A 10,081-nucleotide genomic window follows, 5' to 3' on the forward strand; every position below is an offset into this window, starting at 1 on the left:
CACTTTTATCCTACCAAAACACCAATTTACAAAGCATTTATACGTTTCGTGCCAGTGGTCCTAAAGCGGAAGCTGATTAAATGATCACTTTACCTTTGTCTGGCAACCATTCATCATAATATTAAGTCAATCCATCGAATGTCTAGTTACAGTCACGTAAAAATTACCGAAGGCTGAATTGAAAAATAAAACGATCGCAGTCATAAGTAAATTAATTTTTTGACATAAGCGAAATGAATGATGATTATTTCATTTGGCGTTCTTGATTTAATTAGATTCGAATTAAATATTATATATACTAGCATCTATTACACAGTAAGAATATGGTGCTCAACTACACACATTAAGAAATACGTCAAGACAGTGGTTTGCAGAAGGATAATAATAAATTCTATTATTAAAATCAGTAATTATCAGCTATTCGAATTGCATTCTAGAAAACTAAAACAGAATATTTTTTATTAACGATGAAAAATTTACTTTTACGCATTAAAAATTAAAATAACTCGAAGTGCTTCCGTCCAAAAAGATTTAACAATAGCCACTTCGGAGAGCAGACAGACGGAATCAATTCCAAAATCCAAATAAAGCGACTGAGTGGGTTCAGTAGAGTGTATTAAAAAGTCTGGTCTAGCCCTCTGAGTGGTATTAAATATTTAATTTCTCGCTTTTCAGTCTGCCTCGACTGTCCTCAAAGCTGCAAAACTATAGTGCCTGCGATATACAATGCCTGTTGAGGCTATGTAGTGCCCTGTGGCGGTGCATTGCGGGGAATGCAGATTGCATAAATGGATTTTTAACGTGTAATCAACGATTAACCAAATATGGATGAAATTTTTACATTATTGTTCTATTTTCTTCAAAATGCTGTAATAAATCGTATTAAATTCGTCTTTTCTTTTGATAACTTTTTTATAATATCATTTTTTCTATGTAGTATCTATAAAATGTCTAGTATATACCCATATGAGCCAACACGATCTATAATAGAAATATTAATAAATATAACGTTAAATTTTCGCTGTATAGTGTCTAGCTGATCAGAAAACAGCAAGGGTTTCAAAAATATACATAACTTAATTAAAGCACTTAATAATACAATAATAAAGAATGCTAAAATGCAAATACACTTAAGTTCTGTATTAAACTTAATTTTTTATATTTAATTTTATGTATATAATATTATTTTCTATAATTTATAATTTGTGTTTATAATTCATCTCGTGCTTGACGGTGAAGGAAAACAACATGAGGAAACCTGCATGTGTCTAATTTCATTGAAATTCTGTCACATGTGTATTCTACCAACCCGCATTGGAGCAGCGTGGAATAAGCTCCAAACCTTCTCCTCAAAAGGGAGAGGAGGCCTTAGCCCAGCAGTGGGACATTAACAGGCTGTTACTGTACTGTATATAATATTATTTTAAGAAATAATAAAAATTTTATATAATACGTTGTTATAATAAATAATATTGACATACATTATAATAATAATAGAATAAATTTGACATACATTATTGGATATGCAGTTGAATGCTGGATATCTTAAAGATGTTTTTCAAAAAATATCACTTCATCGTGAACCTGAATGGTGTATTGAGTTTTTTTACCGGTAGAAATCAAATAGATAAATTGTATTTAAAAACTTAGTCACAAGTATAATGCTAAATACATAAAATCGAACTAAGAGGACCTGAAAACAATTAGATTTGTCATATTGGTAAGATTTCTTTTGAAAACAGAGACAGTAGCGACGTTGATTTATTATGTGTATAAAATAAAAATGCTAAAGAATTGCCAATATATCTCATTATCACCAACAAATAGTCCCCTGCGACCGCAGTGGTGAGTCAGTTCGAAGTGCAGCGCCAGACGATGTGTCAATATTTGGTTTGTACAGAGATCCCAGCCGACTACACTGCGCGCGATGTTATTGAACTATTGTCTTGTTTAATATATAATTAAATAATAATAATAATATATATAATACTATTTTGTTACAAATAACATTATATTTTATACCGTTCAAGACGATTTACAATTATTTAGAGTTCAAAGAGATAAAGAAAAAAATTAAATCACGCATGAATATTTCTACACATTTTCCACCAATTTAGTTGCAAAACGCGTAGCGATGAAAGGTAGCCTCGACGGATAATTTACATCCTATCGAAGTTCAAAGGGCCGAACGGTTTGCTGTGTAAACTTTCACAGATGCGCTACGAACGGCGTTTGAGCGGTTCCCTGGAGAAGATCAATACTCTTTGCAACACCTGCTCCCCTGGTATCTGCACTGTGCACGCAGATGGCAAATTGTAATGCAAACTTTAGCATATTTATAGGATTACAAAATAAATGTAAAAAGGATTTATAATGAATAAACATAACTTAATTTACTGTAAAGTAATAAAATATGTATAAAACAAAAGTAATCCACTAAAGTGGATGAAATATGTTCTTTGTTTTCGATATTTATTTTTTTCCCACCAAATTAACATTCGCCTAATCGAAAACCAAAAATTAAACACCCAAAAAAAAATTAAATTGACAACTATATTACATTTCGATAAAAGTAAAAGATGCTTAATATATCTAAATATATATTAAAATATTCATTTAAAAATATTATTATAAAAACGTTTGATTTTTAATCACTTATTTGATCTAAAAAAAAAACATGTTTTTAAGTCACACAATAATATTATGAATATATAAGTAATAATTAGACAATATTGATGCGACATTAAATGACAATTTGGATTATATCCAAGACAGTAAATCAAAGTACATTGCATGACGTATCTAACCTAAGATTGATCAATAGTCATCAACATAATGAACGCCCACAGAGTAACGAATAACAATGGTTTCATGTTACGCACACACGCAACGACCTGCGAGTTTTGGCTGGGGTTCGTTGACCTAGATAGACCAGCATTGTTTATTTTTGTAGAGGGTTGGAATTAAAAATCTGAGCCTGAAACATTTTAATGACTAAGATACAATATACCGTATGAAAGTTTTATCATTGATCTAATTTTTATTATTAGTTATCTTCTTTTTTGATTTGTTTAGCTGATTGATTGTATTAATTTTACAGATAATATAAATTACTAATTACCGCCTTCACGGATTTCTGTTTAGCCAAAAGGTTGACCGGCAGAGAATGCCTGCAGGCATTAAGTCTGCGTTTTGTTCCAACTACATATTGTGGTGGTCAATAAAGTTTTTAAATAAAATAAAAAAATTGAATAAAATAAAAACTATTGGGAATATAACTTTGGGACTTTATATTTACTAATTTTAACGGTTGCTATAAACTATAATTATATAGTTACATATACAGGAATATAAGATATAACTAAGAATGTATCTTTGACATACAACATAATGAATGTCGAAAATCAAATTCTCTATCAAAAATTAAAATTAAAATTTCTGACGAAAAATACTTCATAAAAAATCACTTCGTTGTATTTCTCGTGACTTGTAGCCCATTAGTCCATCCAAATCCTTAGTATATTATCATACATAATGCAGAATGTAATTAGCAATTATACTCAATGGATTGAGCTAACATTTTGCACACCTTTAGGTGCTTGTATACAAACAGTCTAGTATACTAAATATCATACTTTCATCATTTATTTCAAATTGCCGTCAAATAAAAGCTTGCTTAAAAGATTTTTTTATACATTAAGCTCACAGATTTCTATTTTTATATAATACACAAAACAATTTTAAAATACGAAAATGAGAAAATTATTTTTTCATTATCTTAACACTAACAACTTAAACATTATCTTATTAAATTTAAAACGAAAATTCCATTTTTATTTCAAAAACATTTATATTAAATATTGTTCAAACCAAACAACAAGGCTATATATACTAAAGAAGCAATATTATAGAGGTCAATGAACTATCGAATCATGTAAGCTTTAAATAAAATGATTAAGGACGAAGGTTGATGGCATTTATTTAGTTAAGAAATTTATGTATATGTTTACATTATATACCAATTAGTATATTTTCCAAGTTTATATATATATGAATATCATGTGCTTATTAATCATTGTTTAAGGATGCTATTAAGTTATTTATTAACCGACTTTAAAGAAATGAGAAGATTCTCTTTTTGGTTTGGTTTTTTGTTTGTGAATACTCAATATCTCCACCGATTGTGATGATTATTTTTTAATGAATTTATTTTACCAATGTGGTTTAAAATTAATTTAAAAAAAACGCTAATTTTGTAAAACCAAAAAAACTATGGCAATTAAACTTAACATAAATATTTTATCCAGAAAAAATAACGAAACACAAAAACATAAAAAAGTTACTGTCGTGATCATTAAAACTTAAATAAAACTTAATATTAAACTTGTTCTGCGTAAATTAAATTAATAAGTAGTTTATGAAAATAAAATTATTAGTTAAGACTTTTTTTTATCACAAATTTATGATAAAAAATATATTTATTAGCTATTTTTAGACTCGGTGTCAGCCAAAGCAAGGGGCGAAATCTATTCAGACATGTAATCTAAATAGATTTCAATATAGACTAGGTTTCAATTTTTCTTGAACAAAAACATAATTTTATATACCTACAATATAAATATTGTACGGTATATATAAACCAAAAAAGAAACATAAAAGAGGCAATAGCAGATTATTAATAATGAAATATATATAATACAAAAATAAGTAATCTTCAATAATAAAGAAAATACGTCATTATAATTTAAACATTTAATTTATAATTCAGAACATACTGAGACTTGAAAAGAAAGATAATATTTACGTATACAATCACTTCATATTATAAATGTTTAAAAATCTATTAACATAATAAAGAAACAGTTACATTACTTAAATACTTTATTAGAAATTTAAAAATTCTTATTTTATTGTTTCAAGTACTCCTCTATTAAATAGAACGAATGAGATTCATCAAATTTCAACAAAGATTCATCAAATAAAACAAATTAAAACAAACATTGCAAGGATGATATAAAAATAAACGTGTTTACAGCAAGTCTTACTGTAAGGAACATACGGCAAATAGTATGTTGCGTAGGTATTTAAGCAAGGCCATCTTAAAAATCTTAATAATGGTACTTTATTCAAGTAGATAACTTGCAAGTACTGAGATCTTATCGTCTTAAAACTACGATATAAGGCTACCGACTCTAATGTAGATTTTAAAGAGAAAAACCGTTTTTTTTTTTTTTTTTTAATAAAGTACACCTCTTATATTAAGTATTAGTTAAAAGGTAGGGGGAACGACTATACGGTAGATCGACAATCCAACCGTTAATGTCAACCGTAATTCTTTCGCATATTTCGCTTATAATCTATTTTATTCATAAAGATTATAGAACCTTATTGTATTAATCCCAGGCCGATAAGTTTGATATGTAAATACCGAATTGATCCTCACATAGACTTATATAAGAAAATTTTGTTAATTCAATAAAATTTCTCCCGGTCCCTATTATGGACAAATAAAAGGTCATATAGCTGGTGAATATGTATATTTTTCGAGAACGTAGTTTAGTACCGATAGGACTGTAAAATCTCTATTTATTCATTTGTTTAAAATTAATCTAATTTGAAAACAAAGTAGTCCATAACTTATTCCAAAAAGGAAATAAGGCATGAAAAAATATGACCGTGCGTATTCAATTTTTGTTTTATTAAAAAAAAAAAGAACTAGGTTATAATCTGTGACACTATACTAGGCCTAACATATGTAAGGGAAACCTCGACCTCAATACCACCCTACTGACCCCATGCAATTAACAAGACACCATGAAACGGTTATAATGCAATTAAACACCATAATAAATGATACAGCTCGTCGAACAAGGTAGTTGAAGTCAATAGAAAAAAGGTTAATATATAATTATGTAATCTCTACTAATATTATAAAGAGAGAGCGAAAATTTTGTAAGTTTGTATAGAATATGCGGAAATAAACAAAAACGGCACCTACTTGAAAAAAACTTTCACATTGGTTTTATATAATACATATTTATAAATATTCAAGACTAAAGCTTTCGAGACATGCGTGGTTAGTTAATAAAAAAATTACAACTGTAGCTTAGTATAATTGTCACATGGTTAAATCCTTATCAAAATAAATGACATATTAATTTTCAACGCTTATTGTAGTTGAATATTGCCTAACTAACATTTTGTAAACAGAAAGATTTTACGAGATATTTAAATAAACCCATGGACAAAATACGCAAGACATTTTGTACAATGCCTTAGCGATTACGGGCGAATAAATCGGTTGGTAAATATTTTTATCTTATTCATTAAATAGCACAGACTAAATGCATTCTTGAGTTGGGACGGGTGACTAAATTTTTATAACTTTAAAGACGCCCTTTACGAACGGTTACCAGAGATTAAAAAGCACCTTTAGGCTGCGCCTTCGGAGTTTATCTATATTTCAGAATCTGTCTATCATGAAATATTATCGGTGCCAAATATATATTAGCTTTAAAAAATACGTAAAATTAACTTATTATAAAATTTAAAGCGAATCAAATACAACATCCAAACCTTAGGGTTCTAAAGCCCTGGTAGCGAGGGAGCGCTATGGGGGCAAGTGACCTAGTTTCATGGGACTCCTCGAGGTTTCCCCATCGATCCATGGGGTTGGCACGCAATCGCGTTCACATATGTACAGAAGCTATTTTGTTTGAGGGGAAATCTATGTAAAGGAACCTAATAAAAGATTTATGGTGATGATTTATTAACATAACATAACATAACATAACCTATTATGAACAGTTAGGAGGAAAACTGCAAAAGACGAGATTCGTTTTATTATAAAAATTTATATCATTATAACGCTTTTGAATTTATTGTTATTTTATAAATATATGTATACATCTTAAAGTGTCATTTGAGTTCATATCTTAAAAACTTTCTTCACAGCTAACATGGAACTACTTTATCGAACGCTATAATTCACCTTTGTTAATACTTTATTTTACCGTAAATGTATATTACAGTTTTTATAAACCAAAATTGAACTCAAATAATTTACAAAAAAGTTCAAATTTCTCTACATACCGACTATGGAAACGTTGATCCAATTTTGTCGTTGGCACTTAGGCGAGTGCTTATGAGTGTATTATTATGTAGTATCAAAGTAGGTACCAATTACAAAACGCAGGTGGTTCGAAGTCAAAAGCCCTCCACAATGTTGCAAAACTACACATACAGCCTTGTAACAATTAAAGTTGGCGGGAATTATTCTTACATATGACTTGTCTAGTATGTTTAGTAATAGTACCTATTACTTATTAATATTATTTGTATTATGAATAATATATAAATGTGATATTAGTTTGAATGTTTGAATGTTACTCAATTACGCCCAAACTTAAACGACTAGACGAATCTATACTAATATTATAAATTCGAAAGTATCTCTGTCTATCTGTTATGTTTAACGGCCAAACAACTTTTTTTATTTTGATGTAATTTGGTATGAAGCAGACTTGGACCCTAAGATAGGCTACTTTTTTATACCTAACAACTGCCCCCTCCCAAGCTTTATATTTTAATAGGACACAGACGACTTTAACTCGTATATAAAAAAAAGATACATACATTCACATATTTTAATTTACGACTCGACACAGCCGATAACAGCTAATATTATTAAAATTGACTGACATTATAATAGTACATTATTTACCATTATTTTATATATTTATATATTGTAACTCTATGTATGTGCAGAATCAAACAATATATTTATAATTTTATCCCAGTGTCGTCTAATCTTTCAAATATCCACATGAAGGCACCCACACCTGGCCTAAAACCTTTCAATCTCGGACAGCTGTTTCGTCCTTATTATCCTAGACATTGCCTTAAGCATCAACCAGTAAACGGATAACAAAGGTTTATAACAAACGGCCCAGGCGTCAGCTGCGATACCATCTTGCGCCATAAAAAATAGGCCAATAACTCCGATGGCAAAAAAAAGTTAAAGAAATGCTAAAGATGGCGGCAGGTGCTCAGACAGCTGCGCACGCACCTTTGTATTAATTGCGCTTCGGCCGAGCCATGTTTTATGTTATTTTTCCGTATAAGTCAAAGACATCAACAGATACCATAACTCTACTCGAATAACTTAAATAATTATCATTGCTACATTAATTTAACTCTTTTATTTAAATGTGTTATCATTGACAATATTTTATGATGTATCAAGACCAATATGCTTTATAAGATTATCGTCGAAAAAACTAATGAATTAAAAACAAACAATGTAATAATAATACTAATATACAATAAACGTTATTGTAATTTGTCAATTCAATAAAATAGCATTTTATTCAATAACACAACATATAAAATAAAGTCGCACGCAAAAATAATGACAAAAAAAAATTCAATTTCTTTCTGTGCTTTGGATCAATATAAAATGTGGTAATAAACGATTGCAATATACTACTTTGTTTAACACTATCGGTCGGCTAGCTTGGGCTTTACCCACGCGACGCGACTGTTTGGATGCGCTGGCGCACGTGCCCGTGCATCTGCCGTCGTAATTACTTTACCTGTGAATCGTGGGCTGTACAAGCTTTCGGTTCGAGAACCCCACAATTATATGGCAAAAAGGTTCAGAATACGAGTATAAATCGTACCATCTGCCCGTTGGCCATAGCTAGAGAATCTTGGAATTTTAGTAAAGGTTAAGTAGCTATGCATTCACTTCGTTCCTATTTTAATAGGAATTTAACACGTTACGGTATTTTCCGTTTTAAAAATGACGGTTATACAATTACTTCAAAAAAAAAGGTTTTAGGCCAGGTGTGGGTGCCTTCATGTGGATATTTGAAAGATTAGACGACACTGGAATAAAATTATAAATATATTGTGTAAACTTTCTTAATTTCGAAGGTATTAAAATTCAAACATTCTTCTCCGTCTTAACAGTTTTATTATTTTAATATAACTCAATATTATCCACAGTGGTAATACAATTTGTTTTACAACTCAAAAATTACCGTTCCTCTTTTTTACAAAAACCAAACAATGCTAGCCTCTTGCTAGTACTCAACTGACTAATCATAATATAATATTTTTCGGAACCGGTAGTCAAAATAGAGCTACTAAATAATAAAAGTACGAAATATTTAAATATATAATATAAAAAATAAACAAGCAAAAATCACGTTTTGTAGTAAATATGACAATAATATAAATTATAACTTATTAAATTCTTTTCATAATGCAGACTTATTTTAATGGGCACGGCTATTCTTTACAAAATGCTCAATAGTTATTTGAAATTACAGTATGATTATTTTATCAAGCTAACAATTGTTTGATCCTGTACACACATAGAGTTACAATATATAAATATATAAAATAATGAGAAATAATGTACTATTATTATGTCAGTCAATTTTAATAATATTAGCTGTTATCGGCTGCGTCAAGTCGTAAATTAAAATATGTGAATGTATGTATCTTTTTTTTTATAGACGAGTTAAAGTCATCTGTGTCCTATTAAAATATAAAGCTTGGGAGGGGGCAGTTGTAAGGTATAAAAAAGTAGCCTATCTTAGGGTCCAAGCCTGGTTCATACCAAATTTCATTCTTATTAAAAAACAAATTCCACTATTACATTCGTGGTTCTATTCGCCATTATAATATAAGGAAAAATAATGGAACACAAATTTAAAACGCTTTCTTTTCTTTATTTCGAAAACTTTAAATTTAATGTATTTTACATTTTCATATATAAATTTGACTTTTATACAATATTTCCGATTCTAAGCACGTCGTGATGACGCGTCAAATCCTATCGCAGCACTACACTATGCTTTAAAAAATACAACGAATACGATTATCAGTCACATATAATGCGTAACATCTCGTATTAACAAGGACATGACACACGAAAATTTTTACATTATCTGTTCATAAAATAACAGCGTAATGACATTATAGGACGTGGTGTATGAATTTTGTCAACAGTCTATGGTATATTATCGTGTTCTAATAAACGTCGTAAAATAATCGTGTGCCGTCAGTCCAA

This window comes from Nymphalis io, chromosome 14, assembly GCF_905147045.1.
Source record: "Nymphalis io chromosome 14, ilAglIoxx1.1, whole genome shotgun sequence".
In the NCBI taxonomy this organism is placed as follows: Eukaryota; Metazoa; Arthropoda; class Insecta; order Lepidoptera; family Nymphalidae; genus Nymphalis; species Nymphalis io.